The sequence below is a fragment of the Podarcis pityusensis genome, assembly GCF_964106645.2.
Source record: "Podarcis pityusensis genome assembly, chromosome: 6".
NCBI classification, from domain to species: domain Eukaryota; kingdom Metazoa; phylum Chordata; class Lepidosauria; order Squamata; family Lacertidae; genus Podarcis; species Podarcis pityusensis.
Genome location: NC_138030.1, coordinates 74,697,968 through 74,710,645, shown reverse-complemented (window position 1 = coordinate 74,710,645; position 12,678 = coordinate 74,697,968). Strand labels below are relative to the sequence as shown.

Below are 12,678 nucleotides of genomic sequence, written 5' to 3'. Positions count from 1 at the left end.
CTAAGACCCCTGACAATGTTCAAATAAAGCCTTTTTTTTTCCAAATTCAAAAACAAAGCTTTCGCTCAGTTTTAATAGCAGGTGTGAGGTCTTTCGCCGACTTGTGCTAGTTCGTTCAATCCAGAAACACATTCTCCATTAAGAACAGGCTTGTGCCACAAGCCAAACTTCACCACTGCTCCCAAGGAAACTGAGAGGGCCCTATTTAATTTTATTATGACACCTGTGAGGACTTCTAAACATTTTCTCAAGCACCCACTTCTAGTTATGATTTAGTGTGTTTTTTTAATTTAGGGATGCTGAACCTGTAGCCCTCCAGACATTGGTAGATTGCAAAAGAATCGCCCTGCTGGATCATGCCTTTGCGAAGCTAGCAAGTAAAAGAAGCACAACTTCACTCTTGTGCTATCCAGAAACTAGTGTTCAGACACACAGTGCTTCCAATACAGGACATAATCATCACCAGGCATGGCCAAACGTGGCCCTCCAGATGTTTTGGGACTACAATTCCCACCATCCCTGATCACTGCTCCTTTTAGATAGGGATGATGGGAGTTGTAGTCCCAAAACATCTGGAGGGCCAAGTTTGGCCATGCCTGCTCATCACAATATATTCTCCATTAATTTGTTTGAACCCCTATTAAAATCAGCAAAGTTGTTGCTGCTCCCAGTGAGCGCAAATTCCATAGTTTGAACTTCACACCATGTGAAATACCTGCTTTGGTCTGTCCTGAATCTTCTAATATTCAGCTTCACAGGATTGTCAGGGACTGGCTGGATGAGGAAGAGTGGTGGAAGCCACTTGATCAAGAGCCCCCCAGGGAAAGCACAAAGGGAGAGGACTTGGATCCTGGCTCCTGGTGGTGGGAAACCGGCCACACCCCAGATGAGGAGAAGTGCTGGAGACTGGGAGCTTGGAGGAGGAAACAGGAAGGTGCCCCAGAACAGGGAAGAGACAGGAATCTGACTTGGCAGCTCCATCTAAGAGCCACCTTGACAGCTTCTCTGCTGACAGCCTGCAAAGTGTGTTCTCCTTCATGGAGAGCATGGGTTGCGGTGGGGTTAACCAGATACCCTCTGTTGCTGGGCAAGTTGGTTTGGTTGGTCCAAAGTGTGATTGGACTCTTTGGGTTGCTGGGGAGAGTTTGATGTTGCCAATTTTTGATTGACAGCCTTGGGTGAATATATTCCCTGCGCGCAGCGTTGAGCTTCCTCTTTTTGCTGTGCGCATCGGATCACCTGCCCACCCTCCCTAATTTTAGGGCGTTTGTGTTTGACCTTGCTATGCCTGTCATGGGGTTGGTGGAGGGGTATGGATTGGCTGTGCCTGCCCCTCCAATGCTGTTGCTGCAAGGGTATTCCATTAAAGGAATCTAGGGGCTCACCATGCTTTTGTCCGCACCCCTGTAAAGGGGGATAGGGCCACGCAAGAGCCCCTGGGAGCATTTGGGGAGAGGTGAGGGTCTGGTACCCAGCTCCATCTACTCCCCATGAAATGTTTTCCCTTACTGATTTTGCAGGCTTGCGGATATCAGTTCTGTCCCTGGGCAGGGACAGATAGTCGTAACCAATGCCTAAGCAACCGCTCACATTGTTTGTATTTAAATAAAGTTGTGGCCAAAATTATGCCAAAAACCTTAAGCAAAAATTATGGTGTGAAGTTTGAATTTATTTATGGGTAGCTTGGGGACCTCGACACGCAAGCCCTCCCCCCCCCCCCCCACTCCCAGGACAAGGCATTTATTGCATGTTTCCGAGCAGAAAGCCAGACAGAAACACAGAGGATCCCTTGGAGTTCGCCATAGATAGAGGGAGGGTCCTGACTCAGAGGGATAAGGGAGCAGAGGGGACGTTACTGCTTCATCTAGACAGGAGCAACCCTTAAAAGTATCCGTGTGTTCTCTTTCTGCTTCCTTAGTAAAGAAATTAACTCTAAGTTAGCCAGCGGTTCATTTTCTTTCTCTGATCTGCGAATGACCTGTTCTCCTTGTTGGCTCCCTGACACTGGATATCACCAAGTCCTTAGCATGATCTTTCCACCTTTACAATACTCTTTCTGAAGTGCAGCAACAAAAACTGCACATAGTACTCCATGTGCAATTCCCCCAAATATTTGTATAATGGTGTTAGGATTTTGCCAGCTTTATTGCCTAATGATCCCTAGCATGTAGCTCAACAAATTTGGAGATCATCCCTAATTCCAAGTTGTTTATGAAGAAGTTAAAAAGCACAAGTCCCAACACCAAACCTTAAAGGACCCCCTCTTCTCACATCTTTCCATTCTGAGAACTTTCCATTAATTACTACTCTCTTCTTCCTGTTTTTTAACCAACTATCAATTCATATGTGGACTTCACCTCTGATCCCATGACTAGTCAGTGGTCTTTGGTGATGAGCTTTATTGACAGTTTTTGAAAATCTAAGCTCCATCTACTGAATCACCCCATCCATATGCTTGTTTACATGCTAAAAAAAAAATAAAAATCAGTCAGACAGGAGGACATCAGTATAGAAGCCTTGCCGCTTGGTCTCCAGATTAGTTTTTCTTGTTTGGAATTCTATGTTTGATAATTCTATCTTTAATAAGATAGTCAGGTCGCACCTCTCATTCAGCTCTCCAGGAGCTGGGTCTCTTGAGTCATAACCATTTCTTGTAAAGGGGCCGCATACCATATATTTAGTTGATTATGCATACAATACAAGGTCAGTCCCACACCTACCAAAATTATAAAGACACCCTAACACTTTCTGCAAACAAGGCAGAAAAATGGAAGCATTTTCCATGATGAAGGAAACCTTCCAAAAATCGGGACAGGTTTCAGTACCACATTAATCCCCCTCTCTAAACTTGGATCCCTTCCGTAATACTTTCTTCAAGTAACTATTCAAAAGCCAACCAGAACTAAAACTTGCTTCTCAGAAACACCAGCACTGCCAGTGACAAGTAACCTCCTTGGTGTCAAGCCAAAGCTGCTGGAGACGTCTTAGATGAACTTTTATTTCCAGACAATGAAACAAATGTGAAGTGTTCTTCAAATCAATGGAAAGGAAAGTAAACAATGTCATCCGCTGCTAAGAGTTATGTGACAATTCAGCACCTATGAGGTTTCCAGAACGCATAGAATTTGAGGAGCTAAATAGAGATGGAGCAATTTACTTCTCACTCTGTCAGTCTACAGTAAGCCACACAAATAACTGAACTCTACCCAGTTCTTCTGTAGAACCTATTCAACAGGCACAATGCCATATTTTCTCTCTGGATATGGCTTACCTACCACTGAGACTTTTGTGACAAAGTCCTGCCAGTCTTAACTAGCTTTGCATTAGCTCCCTTAGCTAGGTCTCTCCGGCTATATCTTCAGTTGTTCCAGCCCCACTTGTTGCTTGGTGCCATAGCTGTCAACTTACAGATTTGAAAATAAGGGACCAGCAGCCTCGAAAATAAGGGATCAGCAGCCAAAATAAGGGATTTTCCTAGCACAGGTATGTTCAACTTCTGAGCCCCTCCGAGCCAAAGGCAGAAAGCCCAGCCAGCAGCCAAACAAAGCCTCAAGCAGTGGTTCCCACAGCGCAGCAACCCGGCAAAGGGGATGCAGCAAGGAAAACCACCGTCACCTCTCTGCTGGGAAGTGCTGAGCAAAGGCGAGTCCCCAGGCAACGTGGCCAATTTGATTGGCACAAGGCATGCAAGCTCCACCCCCCCAGTCGTTCTTAGACTCCTTATTGGGTGAGCAACACAGCCAAGCAACACAGTTGGAGCCTCCCTCCTCCCTGGCTGGCAGGGAGGGAGGGAGAGGAGCTGCTTCCTTTGAAACCCGGGAAATTTAAGGGACGTCATCAATAAGGGACAGCAGCGGGACATGGCGCTGGGATAAGGGACTTTCCCGTCAAACAAGGGACAGTTGACAGCTATGCTTGGTGCCCAAACTTGCAGCTTAGCCAGATTCTGGGGAAATTTAGGAATGTTTTGAAATGCTAATTCGTATATTTAAAGGTAGAAGTTTCTAATTCTCCATTAGAAGCCTAACCAGCTTGGTAACTCCATTTTGGAGAGCTACAAATGATACCATCAAACTACTGCTACCACTTTGCCTACTGAGGTTCCTGAGTTGTTAATTAGGGACGGATGAATCCTTCAGTTTCTCATTTTCCCAATCATAAGCTCAGTTCATCACATTTCTGTATCACTTTGCACTTTCATTTTTTAAAAAGCCCTCACATTTTAGTGTACATTTCTTCAAATGTCAGAATACAGTTATGTAGGCATTTTTGCAAGCAATTTCCCCAGTGTAATTCATTTTTTGTGTCATTTTCATTAATATGGTGATTTTTTGTGCGGTTTCCCCTAATAGATGCAATTTTGCACACATTTTTGGCTTGAATAATTGCATTGCAAAATTTGAAGAAGTGCAAGTTTTGAAGAGCAGCTGCATTGTGGTTCACACATTCTTTTCGGAGTTGCAAATTAACCGGGTTCGCACTACAATGCAAACTACACAAATTGAATTCCTGCCCCTTCCCTAAGCTTTTATCCAGCAAAGGTGGTTGATCTCAAGATGCTTGAGGACACCTAACTGAGCAGAATTGCAGCTTCAGACTAAAAGTGTCCTTGTCATTGCAATCTTGAGGTCACAGATGGAATGTCCATCTCAATGACCACTCCAGCATGTTCTGTACCTGTAAGGAGCACGTTAGGAGGCCAAGACCCAAACATTAAGAGTGGGGACTTCTATTTTCTTACCAACTATCTTTATATTTTACTGCCATGAATTCTTTTATTCTAATTGACTCTCTTCCTTCCCATCCCCGTCATACTCCTTTTATCCTTGATATAAGACAATTCCAGCCAGCCTTATGCTAAGAGCATGAAATCGCAAGATCATCGCAGTAACTCAGTGTTACAAAGAAGTGCTATTCCTGTTGTGCTGTCCAATTACAAAATAGTAAAGCAGGGATAGTGCACAGCAATGATGTTTTTTTCTATTTGTTTCGGTAAGTTTAGCACAGCAGGAAATGTGGCATTCTCCCTAGATAATGTGTCAAAACCGCAGTTAGAATTTAAGTGCAAATGGAAGTTATCTTAAAGGCTTCATATGTAGGCTAATAACCCCGGTTGCTTAAATGAGATAATTATACCTTACATAATATATTTTACTTCAAGGATTTGGTATCTTCATTTTAATAAAATAATAATTTGCTCTTGGGGGGGTGGGGGAGTGCAAATAGCCCTTTTATGTGAAGGCCCTGTAACACTAACGTGCCAGTATATGCTCAGAATTATTATTTTATATAGCTTTCAAAATTTTGGAACCATTCCCCCCAGCACCTTCAAGATATTTTAGTGAAAACAGGCTTCAACTTTGACTCAAATGATTGAATGGGTAGGTGCTGAAAATCCATCAGCTTGACAGCATTTGCTGTCAATATTTAGAAACGCCACTACAAAGTTAACCATGGAAGACATTAATGGTCTATCTGTGCCCAGGAAAGCCATGTGCAATCAGATTTCACCAAAAGAAACAAACTCCATCCAAATATCATGCCAAGAATGCTCACATTACATATTCAAAATAAATTACTGAAATCAAACACAGAGATTTTGCATAATGCTGCCCTATTTGCATAACTTTATCCTCCAATCAATCTCAGATTTTTTTTAATTATATGGCAAGCATTACATCCTACCTTTCAGCTACAAAAAAGAAAAAAAGGTCAAGGCATCTAATAACAGTTAAAATAATAAAAAGAGCAGGTGACAATTCATTAACAAACACCATTTAATCAATGGGAAGGCTCATTTGAAAGAAAGCAGTCCATCAGATGAGCTTTGAAACCCTAAATAGTTTGGAGCCGGACTATCACCAGCACTTTGAACTGGGTGCTACTGCAGCTGTTTCAACAACAAAGTCACAGCTAGCATATTCTGGACCAGTTGCAGTTGCTGGACACTCAACACAGGCAGCCCCACACAGAGCACATGGCAGTAGTCCAGACATGATATAATCAAGGCTCGTAACACCATGGTCACTTCTGTATTTTCCAAGAAAGGGTCAATGGGTAATTAATGGGCACTGCAATTGTTCAAGAGGAGAAGCATGACTGAAACGGCACAAAAACAACAATTTTTAACATATTGTAGATATGGCTTGTATTTGTTTGGACACTGTTCAACGTTCCATGCATCTGATAAGGAAGCAAAAGCCATATTACAGACAATTTTGTTGCACATAGTATCACAAGAGGAAGTGCTCAGGTCATCTGAAGCTGACTAGACCTGGCCATGATACTAACCAATTTTCTTGTGAATCAGTTTTCTGCCCACTTAAGTTGTCTTGAGGGTGCAGAGTAGCCATGTTGGCTACCCCTAGTATAACGCAATACAGACAGTATTTGCTTTTGGGTAGTTCCCATCATCCTTGACCAATGGTAATGTTGGCTAGGGTGGATGGGATCTGGAGTCCAACAGCATCTAGAGAGCCACAAATTTGCCATCCCTAATCTAATAGACAGGAACGCGGGTGGCTCTGTGGTCTAAACCACAGAGCCTAGGGCTTGCTGATTAGAAGGTTGGCGGTTCGAATCCCCATGATGGGGTGAGCTCCCATTGCTCGGTCCCTGCTCCTGCCAACCTAGCAGTTCGAAAGCACGTCAAGGTGCAAGTAGATAAATAGGTATCACTCTGGCGGGAAGGTAAACAGCGTTTCTGTGTGCTACTCTGGTTCACCAGAAGCAGCTTAGTCATGCTGGCCACATGACCCGGAAAAACTGTCTGCGGACAAACGCAGGCTCCATCGGCCTGTAAAGCGTGATGAGCACCGCAACCCCAGAGTTGGACCTAACGGTCAGGGTACCTTTACCTTTAATCTAATACACACCCATAACAATTCTACCGAAACATGTTCTGTTATCAACTATTTGATTAAATACTTCTGTCTTAAATGTCATCGCTAGTATGGAACCCAAGCTCTTGGAAAAGAAATTATTTTTGTATGAAAGCAATATACCTAAACACAAACTAAACCTTTTAAAAGAACTGTTTTTTTTTTTAATCCTCTATTTGTCAATATACAGCAGTGCTTGCATTTTTCCATATAATTTGGCACTTCTTGTCAGTCTTGCTCAGGAGAATCTATACAGGATAAGTTGTTTTCTGGGAGTGGGGAAAGAAATCTACTTTTAACAAGGGGCTAAAATGTGGAATTAAGAGATTAATTTTCAATATCTGACTTTAAAAAAATTGCTCTTTGCTAATCCTAGCAAAATTAAAATGTTGATTTCAATAAAGGTTTCTTTAGCACAGAACATTTCTTATAAACAATCTGTTTTAGATTTTCTCAAGTAGCCAAAAGTCAAGGAAACAGAATTTTAATGGCACGGTGTTGACAAAGAGCGAACTACTTCACGTATCTTAGAACACAATAGGAAATATAGTTTAAGTTCTTAAATCACAGGAAAATCACTATGAAGTTACATGCCTAAGATTTAATAAATATAGCGGAGTGCTTTCAACAATCTGCGAGCAAAAACATTCTTAAATAAGATAAAGTAAGTAACATTAGGACTGGTAGCAGTACGTGCTCCATCCGTGCTAGAGAATTTACATAGGCATTGTTGTGGAGCCAAGTGCCAGTGCCCAGGTGCAAGGAGGCTACAAAAGCCGTAAGACACCCAGGAGAAGGGTGATGTAATCAGTAGTGGCTGAAAGAGTGGAGCAGTGTGGGACAGCCCTGGGTACCTGACTTCCTAACATAGAAGTCACTTCCAGTAACCAAGAGGGAGAGGGACAAGGCAGTAGAGATGCAGTGGTGGTGCCTATCTGATGTTCTCTGACGTTTTCACTGCTGTGTTCCCACTCCACTGGCTTCCCTGCCATCTAATCTCTCACGCTTTTGGTTTGAAAGAGAAATGAAAAGGCAAAATTGCCTATACAGTGGTACCTCGGGTTAAGAACTTACCGTATTTTCGCTCTATAAGACGCACCAGACCACAAGATGCACCTAGTTTTTGGAGGAGGAAAACAAGAAAAAAAATATTCTGAATCTCAGAAGCCAGAACAGCAAGAGGGATTGCTGTGCAGTGAAAGCAGCAATCCCTCTTGCTGTTCTGGCTTCTGGGATAGCTGCACAGCCTGCATTCGCTCAGTAAGATGCACACACATTTCCCCTTACTTTTTAGGAGGGAAAAAGTGAGTCTTATAGAGCAAAAAATATGGTAATTTGTTCTGGAGGTCTGTTCTTAACCTGAAACTGTTCTTAACCTGAGGTAACACTTTAGCTAATTGGGCCTCTCACTGCTGCCACATCAATTTCTGTTCTCATCCTGAAGCAAAGTTCTTAACCCGAGGTACTATTTCTAGGTTAGCGGAGTCTGTAACCTGAAGCGTCTGTAACCCGAGGTACCACTGTAAGCCATTGGAGGTGGTGGGGAATCATTAATGTATTTTGTGGATTAATACAGCTCCCTAACATAGTAACAACAACTGAGGGCTATTGTACATGATGAACAACTCAACAAGCCATCCCTGGCCTGGGCCACTTCACACGAAAGATGTGCTTTTTCAGAAGTGATTTCTAGCAATGGGGGAGTAGGAAATAAAATGTAACTGCAGTCCCAGCCAGTCTAGTGCACACTGGCAAAGTTGAAGCTCTGGGCAAGGATGGAGATTCTGTAGCCTACCAGATATTGTTGGACCACAACTGCTCCCATCCTTAATCATTGGTCATGTTTCCAGAGCTGATGGGAGATGGAGTGCAGTAACAACTGGAGGGTCATAGGTTCTCCATTCCTGCTTTACGGGTTATTGTTCCTTTAATTAAAAGCTTCCTCCCTGAAGGTTCTCCTCTTTTTATTGCTTCTTCTTCACCAGAACTGGGGTATTAGTGGTGACTGCCTCTTAGCTAACCATCTTCTATTCCATGCACTGGGGAAGGGGAGGTATTAATGAATGACTTCTTTTAATCATGTTTTTTCTTTAACAGAAACAAAAGAATCTGCTAGATCCCTTCACAACTCCAACTCGTTTACACAGGGAACAAAAGATGGCTAATTCAAGGCAGTTCATCATTAATCCTCTTAACTGTTCTGAACTTCAATAAAATAGAAGTCACAGAACCTGGAAGTAGGAATCCACTAATTTATATTGTTGGGGACACTGATTACAGAAGGAATTTGGCCAAGGGAAAAGTTAGCATTTGATGATGCAGCACTGTAGCATCTAAAACTACCATTTTAAATTCCCACTTCCAATTGATAATGGAAAGAAAATAGAATTGCAGCACTAAAGTTTCCTAATGTGGAAGCAACCTCTGATGTGGTTAAAAAGTTATTGCAAGTAGACTTGAGCCCCTAAGAAAAAGCTTGCCAATCAGTTCTAATATACAAATATATATTTTTCTCTAAAAAGAAAAATTAAAGGGGGGAAACACACAACTGGTGATCTGACATTCCATCCATATTTTGTGAGAAATCCATTCGGCATGCTAAGGATTTGCAAGCTACAAAGTAAGATCTTTTTACAGGTTTTCCAAAATTTGGCATTTCATCCACCTCAAACTATGCCTTGAATTTCATTACTAATTACAACAATATCAGTGGTGGCAATTATAATAATATCAATAGACAACAAGCAGGCTGCTTTTGCTTGCAGCACAAAATAGCAGCCCTGCGAGTGACATAAAGCATTGCTGCACTATATAAAGCAACATGATTAGCAGGTGTAACGTGCAATTAAACTTTACGGGCTCGCACACACATAAAAAAAGCCTAAGTGTTATAAATATATTTCTTAATATAACGAAGATTTACCTCCCCTTGTGTTTTGTTTTGAAGAGTCCAGTACAATATAGCAGCTGAGGTGTGTGTGTGTGTTTGCTTGTTTGTTTGGAACAAAACAAGTCTGTTAAAAGAAATGTCTGCAAGTTGAGACACTTCAATGGGCATTTCCACAGAATTCAATAGAAGTTTATAACTGCCAGTTCTGACCATGTATAATGTGTAACCTTAGGTCAGTTAAAATTAAAGAATTTTGGTTTATTTGAGACAGGTGATTGAAGGAATGTTCAAGGGAAATCACAATCTCTCCACACTCCCATATTCCCCCTTCACTACAGTATTCTCTAAGGAGGAAGGCCTGCTCTCCGATTTATCTCTGCAGCTCACAGAGTAAATTAAAATTCCCAACTGGAAAAAAATGAGAAATCACAGATGAAATCTTGGACAATATAAAGTACAGAACCGCCTAAGCCTATACAATCTTATAAGCCCATATGAAGTTGAGAAAACAACTCAACATAAACATTCTGTGTCAACGGTGGCATAAAGGAGACTACTTCATCAAATATCAATCTTGCAATCAAGCTCAAAACAAGACTTTTATGGGCGTCCTGATTTATACTTTAAATATATTTAAGGCAGTGCAATCACTTTTCTAAAGCCCTGGAGATAACCACCATTGTGGAATACTGTGACAAGATATTTCCTTTGAGTTATTCTGCAACTAGAAACCATATGGCTCTCTATTTCAAAGCTACACTGATCGTTTGGGGAGTGTTTGCAAAATCAGATCAAAAAAACAAAACACATGAGCACACTGAAGCAATATGTTATTGGACTACAACTCTGATCATACCTTGCCATAGACTAAACTGGCTGGGGGGATGCGATTAGTGGTCCAACTCCATCTGGGGAAATTAGGTTGAAGAACATTGCTCTAGCACGTGTGTGCTATAACTAGCAACTAAAACATCAGATAAAGCCAGCTCTAAAATCTATTGCAGCTATATTAGTAATCAAAGTAAACATTTTAACACTTCAAGACTGCAGCTGTCTCTGTGGTACCCTCTCTACTTTCCCATCTATACAAAACCTGTGATGTGGCTGGCTATCCACCTCCAGTCCACAGAGCAGCTTTGGTTTAAGAAAAGAAATTCTGTGCACACCAGAATTTTGGCACTTCTCGTTTTTTCCCCTTCTTCTCCTTAAAAAGCAGTTGCACAAACTTATGTCTTTTAACATTAGACTCATCACAGGCACGTTGACTAGATATGGTAATGCACATCCTTGTTTTCCTGCAAATAACCAATGCAGTACTACTGGACATTTTCATTACAGTATACATGCACTGGCCTCTGTCCCCGCACCGCTACCCTTACTGCTTAGCTTCTGTAATAGTTTATTCCAGGGTGAAGAAACCTGCTTTAGGATGCACCATAAGGGAGTGAGAATACGAAAGTAGGAACTAATATCTGAATGGTAAAGTGATACAGTGGTACCTCAGGTTAAGAACTTAATTCGTTCTGGAGGTCCGTTCTTAACCTGAAACCGTTCTTAACCTGAAGTGCCACTTTAGCTAATGGGGCCTCCCGCTGCTGCTGCACTGCTGCCACATTTTTGTTCTCATCCTGAAGCAAAGTTCTTAACCCGAGGTACTATTTCTGGGTTAGCAGAGTCTGTAACCTGAAGTGTCTGTAGCCTGAAGTGTCTGTAACCCAAGGTACCACTGTACCTTAAAGCTGGGATAGGGGGGGAAATTGGGTTCCACTTCACACTTAAAAATGTAACAAGCAATTTAAGTAATCTGTAGATACAGCTACTGGAAGCAACTTCAGTGACTGTGACAGCTGAAAAACACAGAGATTGTGGCTATACCCAGACATAACAAGTCATGGCCCAGTTCGCAAGTAATGCTAAGCTAAATAATGTCCTAGCTTGAATGCATTAAATTATGGCATCTTTCCAAATTCTCCTGCTGCTGGGCTAAGTTTGGCTTAGTGGTACATTCAAAACCAAGCTCAAGGTTTTTCTCCCCTGACAAACTGGGAGTGGTAAGACAATAACAAACCTTGACTACAACTTGTGGTTTGTCTGGAATGAGACAAACCACAAACCCAGGTTCAAATGTACCATTAGAGCCAAATTATGGCTTAGCTTCAGGTAGCATGGTAGCAGGACCACCGGGAGAGGAACAAAGTGGATGGGGTTTCTGTTATGAATACCCACATGCTCAGATAGCCATGGTTTGGCTTAGCGTTATGTACAATCTGGACCCATGTTTGGGGAGAAGAGAAGTGGGGAAGAGGATAAGCATGCAGAGGCAGAGAAAGAATTATGGGTGGAGGAGTGTCATAATTCTGCTATCCTCTGGATACCCTGGAAAATTCACCAGACCAAACCTGCTGTAACCTGGAATCTGTGCAATGAAGCAAACTGAGTGCTGAATAGGACACAACCGTAAGCAGCCTGAGGAAACTCCATCAACCAAAAGCAAGTCTATGGTGAGAGACCTGGGAGATGTCAAGAGGGTTCCAGGAACTCTCTTCTTCATTGTGAGATTCTGGAGTTGATCTATGAGTTTATCTGGACCCCGGGTGAGAACCAGAATACCTGAGTGGAGTCCTGCATGAGAGCCAGGAGGCTAAGATGTGTAATAACTACTAATTATTTTATAATATTAGTTGCTGCTGTTGTTTGAGCTTTCTGTCCATTGCCTAGAGACATTTCCTACATATTAAGCTATATAGAAATGGTCTAAGGAGCTAAATAAATGGGTTGTACTCTCCATGTGAGTGGAAACCATCAGAGCACACAAAATGGGAAAAGATCCTGGATGTGTGTATCAGCTTTTCATTCACAAAATAGTTTCAGTGGCCATAGTATTTGTACTGGTGTATTTGCCAGACA

At 42.0% G+C, this 12,678-nt stretch overlaps 1 protein-coding gene across 3 annotated transcripts in view; it reads right to left on the bottom strand.

Moving 5' to 3' along the window:
* The window catches only part of DPYD (dihydropyrimidine dehydrogenase), a 526,421-nt gene that overhangs the window by 444,964 nt on the left and 68,779 nt on the right, over nt 1-12,678 (bottom strand). The gene's annotated exons all lie outside the window — the stretch shown is intronic.